Genomic DNA, 15,487 nt, shown 5'->3' with positions numbered 1-15,487 from the left:
ATGATTATAGATGTAAACTCATCCTCATGATTATAGATGTAAACTCATCCTCATACATGATTATAGATGTAAACTCATCCTCATGATTATAGATGTAAACTCATCCTCATGATTATAGATGTAAACTCATCCTCATGATTATAGATGTAAACTCATCCTCATGATTATAGATGTAAACTCATCCTCATGATTATAGATGTAAACTCATCCTCATGATTATAGATGTAAACTCATCCTCATGATTATAGATGTAAACTCATCCTCATGATTATAGATGTAAACTCATCCTCATGATTATAGATGTAAACCCATCCTCATGATTATAGATGTAAACTCATCCTCATACATGATTATAGATGTAAACTCATCCTCATGATTATAGATGTAAACTCATCCTCATACATGATTATAGATGTAAACTCACCCTCATGATTATAGATGTAAACTCATCCTCATACATGATTATAGATGTAAACTCATCCTCATGATTATAGATGTAAACTCATCCTCATGATTATAGATGTAAACTCATCCTCATTATTATAGATGTAAACTCATCCTCATGATTATAGATGTAAACTCATCCTCATGATTATAGATGTAAACTCATCCTCATGATTATAGATGTAAACTCATCCTCATGATTATAGATGTAAACTCATCCTCATGATTATAGATGTAAACTCATCCTCATGATTATAGATGTAAACTCATCCTCATGATTATAGATGTAAACTCATCCTCATGATTATAGATGTAAACTCATCCTCATGATTATAGATGTAAACTCATCCTCATGATTATAGATGTAAACTCATCCTCATGATTATAGATGTAAACTCACCCTCATGATTATAGATGTAAACTCATCCTCATGATTATAGATGTAAACTCATCCTCATGATTATAGATGTAAACTCATCCTCATGATTATAGATGTAAACTCATCCTCATGATTATAGATGTAAACTCATCCTCATGATTATAGATGTAAACTCATCCTCATGATTATAGATGTAAACTCATCATCATGATTATAGATGTAAACTCATCCTCATGATTATAGATGTAAACTCATCCTCATGATTATAGATGTAAACTCATCCTCATACATGATTATAGATGTAAACTCATCCTCATACATGATTATAGATGTAAACTCATCCTCATGATTATAGATGTAAACTCATCCTCATGATTATAGATGTAAACTCATCCTCATACATGATTATAGATGTAAACTCATCCTCATGATTATAGATGTAAACTCACCCTCATGATTATAGATGTAAACTCATCATCATGATTATAGATGTAAACTCATCCTCATGATTATAGATGTAAACTCATCCTCATGATTATAGATGTAAACTCATCATCATGATTATAGATGTAAACTCATCCTCATGATTATAGATGTAAACTCATCCTCATGATTATAGATGTAAACTCATCCTCATGATTATAGATGTAAACTCATCATCATGATTATAGATGTAAACTCATCCTCATGATTATAGATGTAAACTCATCCTCATGATTATAGATGTAAACTCATCCTCATGATTATAGATGTAAACTCATCCTCATGATTATAGATGTAAACTCATCCTCATGATTATAGATGTAAACTCACCCTCATGATTATAGATGTAAACTCATCCTCATGATTATAGATGTAAACTCATCCTCATGATTATAGATGTAAACTCATCCTCATGATTATAGATGTAAACTCATCCTCATGATTATAGATGTAAACTCATCCTCATGATTATAGATGTAAACTCATCCTCATGATTATAGATGTAAACTCATCCTCATGATTATAGATGTAAACTCATCCTCATTTCAATTCAATTCAATTCAATTTTATTTATATAGCGTCTAATACAACAGAGTTGTCTCAAGACGCTTTACAGAGACCCATACCCAGAACATGACCCCCGAGCAGTTATTACATAAACAATGGCAGGTAAAAACTCCCCTAGTGGGAGAAAAACCTTAAGCCAAACAGTGGCAAGGAAAAACTCCCCTTTAGGAGGGAAGAAACCTTGAGCAGGACCAGGCTCATCAGGGGGGACCCTCCTGCCGAGGGCCAGACTGGTGGGTCAGGGACGGCAACAGCACAGCAGGCAGGTGGAAGCAGCAACGGGATGACCGGGGGTGGGGACCGCAGGCCAGCACACAGCTCCCGAAGCTCCGGCCCAATCAGCAAGTCCCAGGTTGGGGTGCAGGGTCAGGAAAAGACTTGTGCTCCGTAATGCAAGCTACAAGCCACCCACGGCCACCTGCAGGACAAAAGAGAGAAAAGGGAGGAGAAGGGGGGGCAGCAACGGGATGACCAGGGGTGGGGACCGCAGGCCAGCACGCAGCTCCCGAAGCTCCGGCCCAATCATCAAGTCCCAGGTTGGGGTGCAGGGTCGGGGAAAGGTTGAGAAGGGGCAGGGCCAGGGAGAGGAGTCTTGAGGGACGAACATTCTCCCCCGCCCAAAAGGGGCCGTTACCCTGCCCCCCTCACTCCCACACTGCAGGTTCCGGTGTCCGGCAAAGGATGCTGCAACATGGACAAAAAAGAGAAAAGGGAGGAGAAGGGGGGGCCAGCACAAGAAACCACAGGAGCGACTCTGACACACTAAAAGTTTACACTACCTAGAGATTTACCAACACCAGCTAGAGGTTTACTAAACACTAACTATAGGCTTTACTAAACAGAAATGTTTTAAGTTTAGTTTTAAAGGTGGAGGTGGTGTCAGCCTCCTTAACCCAGATTGGAAGTTGGTTCCATAGTAATGGTGCCTGATAGCAGAACGCCCGCCTTCCAAATCTACATTTAGATACTCTAGGAACTACAAGTAAACCTGCACTCTGAGAACGGAGAGCTCTGACAGGAACATAAGGCACTATCAGGTCTTGCAAATAATGCGGAGCTAAGCCGTTTTGGGCTTTATACGCAAGTAATAAAATTTTAAATTGGATTCTGAATTTTACGGGTAACCAATGGAGCGACGCTAACACTGGAGAGACGTGGTCTCTCCTGCTAATTCCTGTCAGCACTCGTGCTGCTGCATTTTGGATCAGCTGGAGCCTATTCAGCAAATTACTTGGACATCCTGCTAACAACACATTACAGTAATCCAGTCTAGAAGATACAAACGCATGAACTAGTTTTTCTGCATCACTCTGTGAGAGGATTTTCCTAATCTTTGCAATATTACGGAGATGGAAAAAGGCTATTTTACAAACCTGATTGACATATGGTTTAAACGACAAATCCTGATCGAAAATAACACCAAGGTTTCTCACAGTTGCACTGGAAGCCATCACAACACCATCTAATCCCTTCCTAAGATGCTCTGGACCAAGAATGATAACCTCTGTTTTATCTGAATTTAGAAGCAGGAAATTTCTGGACATCCAGTCCTTGATGTCCCTAAGACATGCCTGAAGTTTAACTAACGGTTCTGTTTCATCCGGCTTCATAGACAAATAGAGCTGCGTATCATCAGCATAACAATGAAATTGTATGCCGTGATTCTGGATTATACTTCCCAACGGCTGCATGTATAAACTGAACAAGATTGGCCCTAGCACTGAACCCTGCGGAACACCATAACAGACCCTTGACTGTTCTGAAGAAACCTCATGTACATGAACAAACTGGAACCTGTCAGATAGGTATGATTTAAACCAACATAGAGCTGTCCCTTTAATCCCAACAACATGCTCTAACCTGTGCAGTAAAATGCCATGATCTATAGTGTCAAAAGCAGCACTGAGGTCCAGTAGAACCAGTATGGACACTAATCCCTTATCTGAGGCCATAAGGAGGTCATTCGTGACTCGAACCAGTGCTGTCTCTGTGCTATGATGCATTCTGAACCCTGACTGAAAGACTTCAAACAGATCATTTCTATACAAATAGTCACATAACTGGCTTGAAACTGCCTTTTCCAGAATTTTAGACACAAATGGAAGGTTGGAAATTGGTCTATAATTAGCTAAGGTGTCTGGGTCAAGAGAAGGTTTTTTAAGTAAAGGTTTAATTACTGCGACTTTGAAAACCTGTGGTACATATCCTAAACTTAGGGATAAGTTAATTTGGTCCAGTATTGTCGTACCAATAAGAGAAAAAATATGTTTGAATAGACGAGTCGGGATGGGGTCTGACATACATGTGGTTGACTTAGCTCTATTAACGAGTGAAGTCAGCTCAGGGAGGTCTATAGGATCAAAACAGTCTAGAGACAAGTCAGAGCCTAGGGAAGTCGCTAAAGCTGAAGAAACACCTACAACCGGCTGGTTGATTTCTTCTCTAATTCTCGTGATTTTACTGTTGAAGAAGCCCATAAAGTCCTCACTACTGAGAGCTGCAGGAATGCACGGCTCAACAGAGTTGTGACTCTTTGTCAGCCTGGCTACAGTGCTGAACAGAAAACGTGGGTTACTTTTGTTATCCTCTATCAACGTTGAATAATAAGCTGTTCTGGCTTTGCGAATGGCTTTTTTATATACTATTAGAATATCTTTCCATTCACGATGAGAGTCTACAGACCTACAAGAGTACCACTTCCTTTCCATTTTACGCACGTTTTGTTTCAACATGCGGATATCTGAATTATACCAGGGAGTTAAGCTCCTGTGGCTAGAAACCCTCCTTTTCAAAGGAGCAACTTCATCTAAAGCTGAATGCAACAAATCAGCAGTGTTACTAGCAAGGAAATCAACATCTGCAGAGGTAGAACCCAGGTCACTGGCCTCGACTACATCACTATTTCGCACTGTCGTAAGATAAGCAATGGCCTCCCTAAATTTAACAATAACTTCATCAGACAAACATCTGCTAAAATAATACCTCCTATTTTGCACTTCATCATCAACAAAATTAAATTCAAACGTTATTAAGTAATGGTTGGATAAAAGGGAGTTTACAGGTGACACCAACAGACCATCAGTTTCAACACCGTAGGTGAGAACGAGATCGAGAGTATGATTAAAACAGTGCGTCGGTTTATCCACTTTTTGTGAGATACCCATTGATTCTAGAAGAGAATTGAAAGCTAATTTAAGATATATATTTATCGCTTTCAACATCCATATGAATGTTAAAATCACCCACTATGATGAATTTATCTGTGCTGATCAATAATCCAGAAAGGAAATCTGAAAATTCAGACAAAAACTCCAGATACGCACCAGCAGGGGGCCGATACACTACCACTAACACAACTGGCTTCTCTGATTTCCAGCTCGGAAATTTCAGACCAAGCATGAGGCTTTCAAATGTATTATAGTTGCACTTAGGTTCAATTTTTGTTTCGAGACCGGAGTTATAAATTGCTGCGACTCCTCCGCCTCGGCCCGTGTTTCTAGGAATGTGATGATTAAAGTAGCCGGGCGGAGTTGATTCATTCAAACTAACATACTCTTCCTCCTGTAACCATGTTTCTGTTAAACAGAAAATATCACTCCTGCTCTCTGTAATTATATCATTTACTAACAGAGACTTAGAGCTTAATGATCGTATATTTAGTAGTCCGCATCTAATTTTTAGGTCTGTAATTGGTACCAAATGTACATTGGTTTTAATTTTTACAAGGTTATCTTGGTTAACGCCTCTATAACGCTGCACCTGGTGAACTTTTGGAGGGCGGGGAACTGCAACCACTTCTATTTTGCTAGGCACCTGGCCAGAGTCGCCAATATCATGTAATCCTACAGTTTTAGAGTCGCTAATTACATAATGCAATCCTACAGTTTTGTTGGCAGGCGTTGGTCCTTGAGAAGCAACAGATGTGTCGCTGAGTGGGGAAAAACGGTTAGACACCTGAAGCGGGTGGTGGTGTTCTGTGAGCCCTTTAAGACTACCCTTCCTCCGAACCGTCACCCAGCTGCCCTGCCTGGCCGGCTGCCGGGGAGCTGCAGGGGAGCGGTTACGCTCAGCTGCTACGGGCCGGTCCGCAGAGGATTCTATCGGACTATGGTCTAGTTGGCCAAACCGGACCTCTAACTGACTAAGCCTCGCCTCCAGCCCTGTTAAACTACAGCTCTGCATCCTGGCCTGGACCCTGCATTGTCAGGGGGAATGTCTAATAACATTGGCCAGATTTCTAGACATAAGAGCTGCACCATCCCGGGTGGGATGAATGCCGTCCCTTCTAATCAGACCGGGCTTTCCCCAGAATGTCTCCCAGTTGTCAATAAAGTCCACGTCGTTTTCTGAACACCACTGAGACAACCAGCGGCGGAGCGAGAGCATGCGACTAAACATGTCATCGCTGGTCAGATTGGGGAGGGGGCCAGAAAAACCTACAGAGTCCGACATGGTCTTGGCGTAGTTACACACCGAGACAATATTCATTCTGGTTACTTCCGACTGGCGAAGACGGGAGTCATTAGCTCCGACATTGATGATAACTTTACCATATTTACGATTACCCTTTGCCAGTAGCTTCAAATTTGCTTCTATGTCGCCCGCTCTGGCCCCCGGGATGCACCTAACTATGGTCTCTGGAGTCGGCTTCACATGTCTGACTATGGAGTCGCCAATCACCAGGGTCTGTTTCTCAACAGATGTGTCGCTGAGTGGGGAAAAACGGTTAGACACATGAAGCGGGTGGTGTTCCGTGAGCCCTTTAAGACTACCCTTCCTCCGAACCGTCACCCAGCTGCCCTGCCTGGCCGGCTGCTCGGGAGCTGCAGGGGAGCGGTTACGCTCAGCTGCTACGGGCCGGTCCGCCGCTAGCTTAGCCTGGTTAGCTGAGGAGGCTATCGGACTATGGTTTAGTTGGCCAAACCGGACCTCTAACTGACTGAGCCTCGCCTCCAGCCCTGCAAATAAGCTACACTTTAAGCACTTACCGTCTTCACTAAAGGAGGCAGAGGAATAACTAAACATTTCACACACTGAGCAGGAAAGAGGTGAAGCGGTGGGAGCCGGAGCGGCCATGCTAAGATGCTAACGGAGGCTAACGGACAGAAAATGTATCGGTGATTGGTGACAGTGAAATTTACGGAAGAGAAAATGAGCGAGTGTTGAAATAAAGACAGTAATGTACCAGATATAGTGCTATTTTACCAGAAAACAGTCTAAGTTTTAGATAAAAAGTCGGGAGAGATCTGAGCCTGCAAACGCCGTGAGACGGCAGCAGCACAGACCGCAAACACCAGGAAGTGACGCGATGCGTGACGCAATACGTTACCCCTGACGCAATACGTTACCCTCATGATTATAGATGTAAACTCATCCTCATGATTATAGATGTAAACTCATCCTCATGATTATAGATGTAAACTCATCCTCATGATTATAGATGTAAACTCATCCTCATGATTATAGATGTAAACTCATCCTCATACATGATTATAGATGTAAACTCATCCTCATGATTATAGATGTAAACTCATCCTCATGATTATAGATGTAAACTCATCCTCATGATTATAGATGTAAACTCATCCTCATGATTATAGATGTAAACTCATCCTCATACATGATTATAGATGTAAACTCATCCTCATGATTATAGATGTAAACTCACCCTCATGATTATAGATGTAAACTCATCCTCATACATGATTATAGATGTAAACTCATCCTCATGATTATAGATGTAAACTCATCCTCATGATTATAGATGTAAACTCATCCTCATGATTATAGATGTAAACTCATCCTCATGATTATAGATGTAAACTCATCCTCATGATTATAGATGTAAACTCATCCTCATGATTATAGATGTAAACTCACCCTCATGATTATAGATGTAAACTCATCCTCATGATTATAGATGTAAACTCATCCTCATGATTATAGATGTAAACTCATCCTCATGATTATAGATGTAAACTCATCCTCATGATTATAGATGTAAACTCATCCTCATGATTATAGATGTAAACTCATCCTCATGATTATAGATGTAAACTCATCCTCATACATGATTATAGATGTAAACTCATCCTCATGATTATAGATGTAAACTCATCCTCATGATTATAGATGTAAACTCATCCTCATGATTATAGATGTAAACTCATCCTCATGATTATAGATGTAAACTCATCCTCATACATGATTATAGATGTAAACTCATCCTCATGATTATAGATGTAAACTCATCCTCATACATGATTATAGATGTAAACTCATCCTCATGATTATAGATGTAAACTCATCCTCATGATTATAGATGTAAACTCATCCTCATGATTATAGATGTAAACTCACCCTCATGATTATAGATGTAAACTCATCCTCATGATTATAGATGTAAACTCATCCTCATGATTATAGATGTAAACTCATCCTCATACATGATTATAGATGTAAACTCATCCTCATGATTATAGATGTAAACTCATCCTCATGATTATAGATGTAAACTCATCCTCATACATGATTATAGATGTAAACTCATCCTCATGATTATAGATGTAAACTCATCCTCATGATTATAGATGTAAACTCATCCTCATGATTATAGATGTAAACTCATCCTCATGATTATAGATGTAAACTCATCCTCATGATTATAGATGTAAACTCATCCTCATGATTATAGATGTAAACTCATCCTCATGATTATAGATGTAAACTCATCCTCATACATGATTATAGATGTAAACTCATCCTCATGATTATAGATGTAAACTCATCCTCATGATTATAGATGTAAACTCATCCTCATACATGATTATAGATGTAAACTCATCCTCATGATTATAGATGTAAACTCATCCTCATGATTATAGATGTAAACTCATCCTCATACATGATTATAGATGTAAACTCATCCTCATGATTATAGATGTAAACTCATCCTCATGATTATAGATGTAAACTCATCCTCATACATGATTATAGATGTAAACTCATCCTCATGATTATAGATGTAAACTCATCCTCATGATTATAGATGTAAACTCATCCTCATGATTATAGATGTAAACTCATCCTCATGATTATAGATGTAAACTCATCCTCATGATTATAGATGTAAACTCATCCTCATGATTATAGATGTAAACTCATCCTCATGATTATAGATGTAAACTCATCCTCATACATGATTATAGATGTAAACTCACCCTCATGATTATAGATGTAAACTCATCCTCATGATTATAGATGTAAACTCATCCTCATGATTATAGATGTAAACTCACCCTCATGATTATAGATGTAAACTCATCCTCATGATTATAGATGTAAACTCATCCTCATGATTATAGATGTAAACTCATCCTCATGATTATAGATGTAAACTCATCCTCATGATTATAGATGTAAACTCATCCTCATACATGATTATAGATGTAAACTCATCCTCATACATGATTATAGATGTAAACTCACCCTCATGATTATAGATGTAAACTCATCCTCATGATTATAGATGTAAACTCATCCTCATGATTATAGATGTAAACTCATCCTCATGATTATAGATGTAAACTCATCCTCATGATTATAGATGTAAACTCATCCTCATGATTATAGATGTAAACTCATCCTCATACATGATTATAGATGTAAACTCATCCTCATGATTATAGATGTAAACTCATCCTCATACATGATTATAGATGTAAACTCATCCTCATGATTATAGATGTAAACTCATCCTCATGATTATAGATGTAAACTCATCCTCATGATTATAGATGTAAACTCATCCTCATGATTATAGATGTAAACTCATCCTCATGATTATAGATGTAAACTCATCCTCATGATTATAGATGTAACCTCATCCTCATGATTATAGATGTAAACTCATCCTCATGATTATAGATGTAAACTCATCCTCATGATTATAGATGTAAACTCACCCTCATGATTATAGATGTAAACTCATCCTCATGATTATAGATGTAAACTCATCCTCATGATTATAGATGTAAACTCATCCTCATGATTATAGATGTAAACTCATCCTCATGATTATAGATGTAAACTCATCCTCATGATTATAGATGTAAACTCATCCTCATACATGATTATAGATGTAAACTCATCCTCATGATTATAGATGTAAACTCATCCTCATGATTATAGATGTAAACTCATCCTCATGATTATAGATGTAAACTCATCCTCATGATTATAGATGTAAACTCATCCTCATGATTATAGATGTAAACTCATCCTCATGATTATAGATGTAAACTCATCCTCATACATGATTATAGATGTAAACTCATCCTCATGATTATAGATGTAAACTCATCCTCATGATTATAGATGTAAACTCATCCTCATGATTATAGATGTAAACTCATCCTCATGATTATAGATGTAAACTCATCCTCATGATTATAGATGTAAACTCATCCTCATGATTATAGATGTAAACTCATCCTCATGATTATAGATGTAAACTCATCCTCATGATTATAGATGTAAACTCATCCTCATGATTATAGATGTAAACTCATCCTCATGATTATAGATGTAAACTCATCCTCATGATTATAGATGTAAACTCATCCTCATGATTATAGATGTAAACTCATCCTCATACATGATTATAGATGTAAACTCATCCTCATGATTATAGATGTAAACTCATCCTCATGATTATAGATGTAAACTCATCCTCATGATTATAGATGTAAACTCATCCTCATACATGATTATAGATGTAAACTCATCCTCATGATTATAGATGTAAACTCATCCTCATGATTATAGATGTAAACTCATCCTCATGATTATAGATGTAAACTCATCCTCATGATTATAGATGTAAACTCATCCTCATGATTATAGATGTAAACTCATCCTCATACATGATTATAGATGTAAACTCATCCTCATGATTATAGATGTAAACTCATCCTCATGATTATAGATGTAAACTCATCCTCATGATTATAGATGTAAACTCATCCTCATGATTATAGATGTAAACTCATCCTCATGATTATAGATGTAAACTCATCCTCATACATGATTATAGATGTAAACTCATCCTCATGATTATAGATGTAAACTCATCCTCATGATTATAGATGTAAACTCATCCTCATACATGATTATAGATGTAAACTCATCCTCATGATTATAGATGTAAACTCATCTTCAGGGTTTTTCCTATTTTTTTTCCTATTTTTTTCCTCATTTTTTCTTCTTTTTTCCTCCTTTTTTCTTCTTTTTTCCTCCTTTTTTCCTCTTTTTTCCTCCTTTTTTCCTCTTTTTTTCTCCTTTTTTCCTCTTTTCTTTTTTCCGCTTTTTTCTTCCTTTTTTTTCTTTTTTCCTCCCTTTTTCTTCTTTTTTCCTCTGGAGTCTGATTTGTAAACTCTGATGTGTTGATGTGACTGAATAAATAATTTCAAACAAACAAAACAATGAAGAATTAATCAATAATCTCTTTAATGATCAATAAAAACAACAAGTGGAACTTTAACAACTCAGTTCTGATGGGGGCGGGGCTACACCTGAGGGGGCGGGGCCACACCTGAGGGGGCGGAGCTACACCTGCCCAGGTGTTACAGGAAGTCGTCAAAGTTAAACTCCTCCCCGCTCTCAAACAGGGGGCGGGCCCTGATGACATCACTGATGACTGCTGGCTGGCTCCGCCCACCAGCTGGAGGCTCCTCCCCCTGGAGGGTCGAGGGGAGGAGCCTGTCCCACCTGGAGGGGGCGGGGCCAGGGCCGGGGGGCGGAGCCTGGACTCTGGTCCGGGTCCAGGGCTCTGGTTGGTCCAGCCGTGCCGGGGGAAGCTTGGGGGCGTGGCCAGGGCTGGGGGCGTGGCCAGGGCCAGGGGGAGGAGCCAGCAGCCGCTCACTGACGTCTGATCTCCGCCTCTTCCTGTCGGGACAGGAAGTTCAGATCAGAAAGTTAGGGTTAGCTCAAACCCAGATATAAAGTTAGCTTTAGCTGAAACCAGATATAAAGTTAGCTTTAGCTGAAACCAGATATAAAGTTAGCTTTAGCTGAAACCAGATATAAAGTTAGCTTTAGCTGTAACCAGATATAAAGTTAGCTTTAGCTGAAACCAGATATAAAGTTAGCTTTAGCTGAAACCAGATATAAAGTTAGCTTTAGCTGAAACCAGATATAAAGTTAGCTTTAGCTGAAACCAGATATAAAGTTAGCTTTAGCTGAAACCAGATATAAAGTTAGCTTTAGCTGAAACCAGATATAAAGTTAGCTTTAGCTGAAACCAGATATAAAGTTAGCTTTAGCTGAAACCAGATATAAAGTTAGCTTTAGCTGAAACCCAGATATAAAGTTAGCTTTAGCTGAAACCCAGATATAAAGTTAGCTTTAGCTGTAACCAGATATAAAGTTAGCTTTAGCTGAAACCAGATATAAAGTTAGCTTTAGCTGGACCCCATACGTGGCCGTGTTTATATCACGGCCACGTATCCCAGCACCAAAATGTTGCAATTTCAAATTATTATTCTGGCGAGATCTGAAAATAATTCCCGACAACGAGGAAGCATCAAAATAAACATAGGAGTAATTACTCCTATGTGGGATCAATAAAGTTCTTATTTTTGCCATCTGAGAAAATAAAATATATTATATTTGGTGCCTAACTGTTTCCCAAGTATATTAGTGCGTGTGTGAATGAATAAATGAGACGTAAAACGTACATTTCTTACCTAATTTCTTACTCACATAAAAACAATCCTAACCCTAATCATTTATCAGACTCATGTGTGTGACAGCAGAATTTGGAGTACAACTTTTTTATTTACATACAAATGTTTATCATTACGAACTGCTGCATGTAAAGGTACTGACTGAGAGCTACGCGCCGACTAGTGGGTGAAGGCTGTGTTGCTACTGTAGCCTGGCGTGAGCCTGTGAGTCCGAGCTCAGGGCAAAGGAAAAGTTACGGACGCACGAATCGTTTTACACACGGATCCATTTACAGATTTGCCACGGCAGAAGTGTGTCAAAATCCACGTGTACAAATCTGAATACAGACACAAAAATCTTTTTACGTACACACAAATCTGAATACAAAGACACAAATCTGAATACAAAGACACAAATCTGAATACAAACACACAGATTGAGATACGCACACACAAATAATATTGGAACAATAATACCCCCATAGAAAGCATGGAGGAAGTGACGTCCTAACGCCCGCCTTGATGGGAGAAGTGACAGTTTGCATTTTCAAATTGAATATTGTCCCTAAAAGTGCGTTGTAATATGTAAATGTAAATGCATTAGCCTGGGGGCGCTGTTTCTCTTATTGCATTTAAATATTGTCCTCAGTAAATCAGGTTAAATCTTTCAAAATGAAATGTGAAACAGCTTTTCCATTTTCATTTTAATATTGTCATAGAATGCCCATACAAGTATGTGAAAATGAAAATTCAAATTGAATCATTGCATTTTAATTTCATTTTTGTCCCAAATAACTCATGCATATGTGGAAAATTATAATGCTATTGTGGAATTACATTTGCATTTGAATAAAGTCCCCTATGGGCTTCCATAGTAACCCCTCTACGTTTTTGCACTTTGGACCAACGTAGGCAGTTTTTATGTGAGACTGGGTTGCAACCCCAGATATAAAGTTAGCTTTAGCTGAAACCCAGATATAAAAATATATCTTTATTTAAACTGGAAAATCATTGAGGGCGAGCAAATACAAAAGTAAAAAAACAAAGACAAAAACAGAACAAAAGATCAGTCAATTAAACAAATATGAAGATACAATTAATAAATAATGTAACAGTAAAATCAATTAAAACAGATAAACAGTGCTTAAAAGATTTAAGATCAGGGATTTAAAATGACCAAAAGATACTAGTGGATTAATTTTAGAGTGTTTTGTAACGAGTTCCAGGTGAAAGTGCAGAAAATATAAAAGAAGATCTATCAGTTCAGTAAAGACTCGGGGACTTGCAGTGTAAGATCTTTTATTTTTTAGCCTTTTATTATTTTAATATTGCTGATCATGGTTTACAGCTTAAGAAAACTCAAAAAATTAGAATATTCTGGGAATCTTAAGCTGTAAACCATAATCAGCAATATTAAAATAATAAAAGGCTTGCAATATTTCAGTTGATTTGTAATGAATCCAGAATGTAGGGCCTTTTTTTTTTTTTTTTTTTTTTTTTTTTTTTAAATTGCATTACAGAAAATAAAGAACTTTATCACAATATTCTAATTTTCTGAGACAGTCCTGTAAATACCAAGGTATTTATAAACAATAACTCCATTACTACTAAAAATGACAGTGTTATTATGGAGCGTGGAGTGTGTTATTATTATTAATAACACGCTCCATAATAACACTGTCATTTTTAGTAGTAATGCTGCAATTACTCAAATCTTCATTTTTGGATCTGGAGAAAAACGTACATTTAGATTTATCTGCATTTAAAACCAACTTGAGATTATTGAGTGCAACTTCATGATCAGATAAAGAGTGATGGAGAGATGTCATAGCAGATTCTGGGGTATCTGAAGAGGAAACCATATTATTGATATAAATAGTGAACAGAACAGGTCCAAGGACTGAGCCCTGTGGAACTCCTTTCCTTCTCAGTTCCTACTGCTACACACTGAGACAGCTCTTAAACCAGTTATAGGCCACATCATCAAAACCAATGTTACGGAGTTCCTGTAAAATAATTCTAAGATCAACAGTTTCAAACGCCTTTGAGAGATCAATAAAAAGAGCTGCTTGTTTCTTATTATCCAGAGCTAAAACAATATCATTTAAGATGAGAGTGGTGGCAGAGATAGTGATGTGATTTTCTCTAAAACCACATTGGTGGGTATTTAAAATAAAATGATTTAAGTCGGGAATTCTCTAGTGATTCATGACAGTTTAGAGATCGGCCCATAATTATTTAATAACGTTTTATCACCGTTTTTATGCAATGGAGTCACAAAAGCAGTTTTCCAAAACGGAGGAACTGTACCTGATAAGATAGAAGTGTTAAAAATACACGTTGTATAATGTACTATAACTGGATATAAAGTTATCTTTAGCAGGAAACAGCTCACCTGTTGGGGCCGTGGACTTCCTGTCCAGGCTCCTCCCCCTCCTCAGGCTCCTCCTCCTCAGGGGGGTCCAGGTATTTGGTCCAGCGGCTCACCAGAGCCGGTCTCACCTGGAGACCCGGAGGCTCCTCCCCCTCCTCTGGCTCCTCCCCCTCCTCAGGCTCCTCCCCCTCTTCAGGCTCCTCCTCCTTCCTGTCCAGGAAAGAAAAAGAAAGATTCCCTTAGAGTCCCACAATGGGGGAATTCTTTCTCTGCATTGAACCATGTTCTAGTTGAACTAGTAGCAGTGGTCGCCATGCAACGGCACGGCGCCCGGGGAGCAGTAAGGGTTAATGCCTTGCTCAGGGGCCCAAGGTGGTTTGACTTTGGTTACAATCCAGGGGCTTGAACCTGGTCCTCCAGACTCCAGACCTCCTCTGGAACCACTAGGCTGCCACTCCCCCACTTTACATTCCACCAGGGAGATTGTGACCAGAGCTGCTTGGTAGACAAGTAGTT

This window comes from Cololabis saira, chromosome 7 (genome assembly GCF_033807715.1).
Source record: "Cololabis saira isolate AMF1-May2022 chromosome 7, fColSai1.1, whole genome shotgun sequence".
Classification (NCBI taxonomy): Eukaryota; Metazoa; Chordata; class Actinopteri; order Beloniformes; family Belonidae; genus Cololabis; species Cololabis saira.
Note: the sequence above shows the minus strand (reverse complement) of the source record.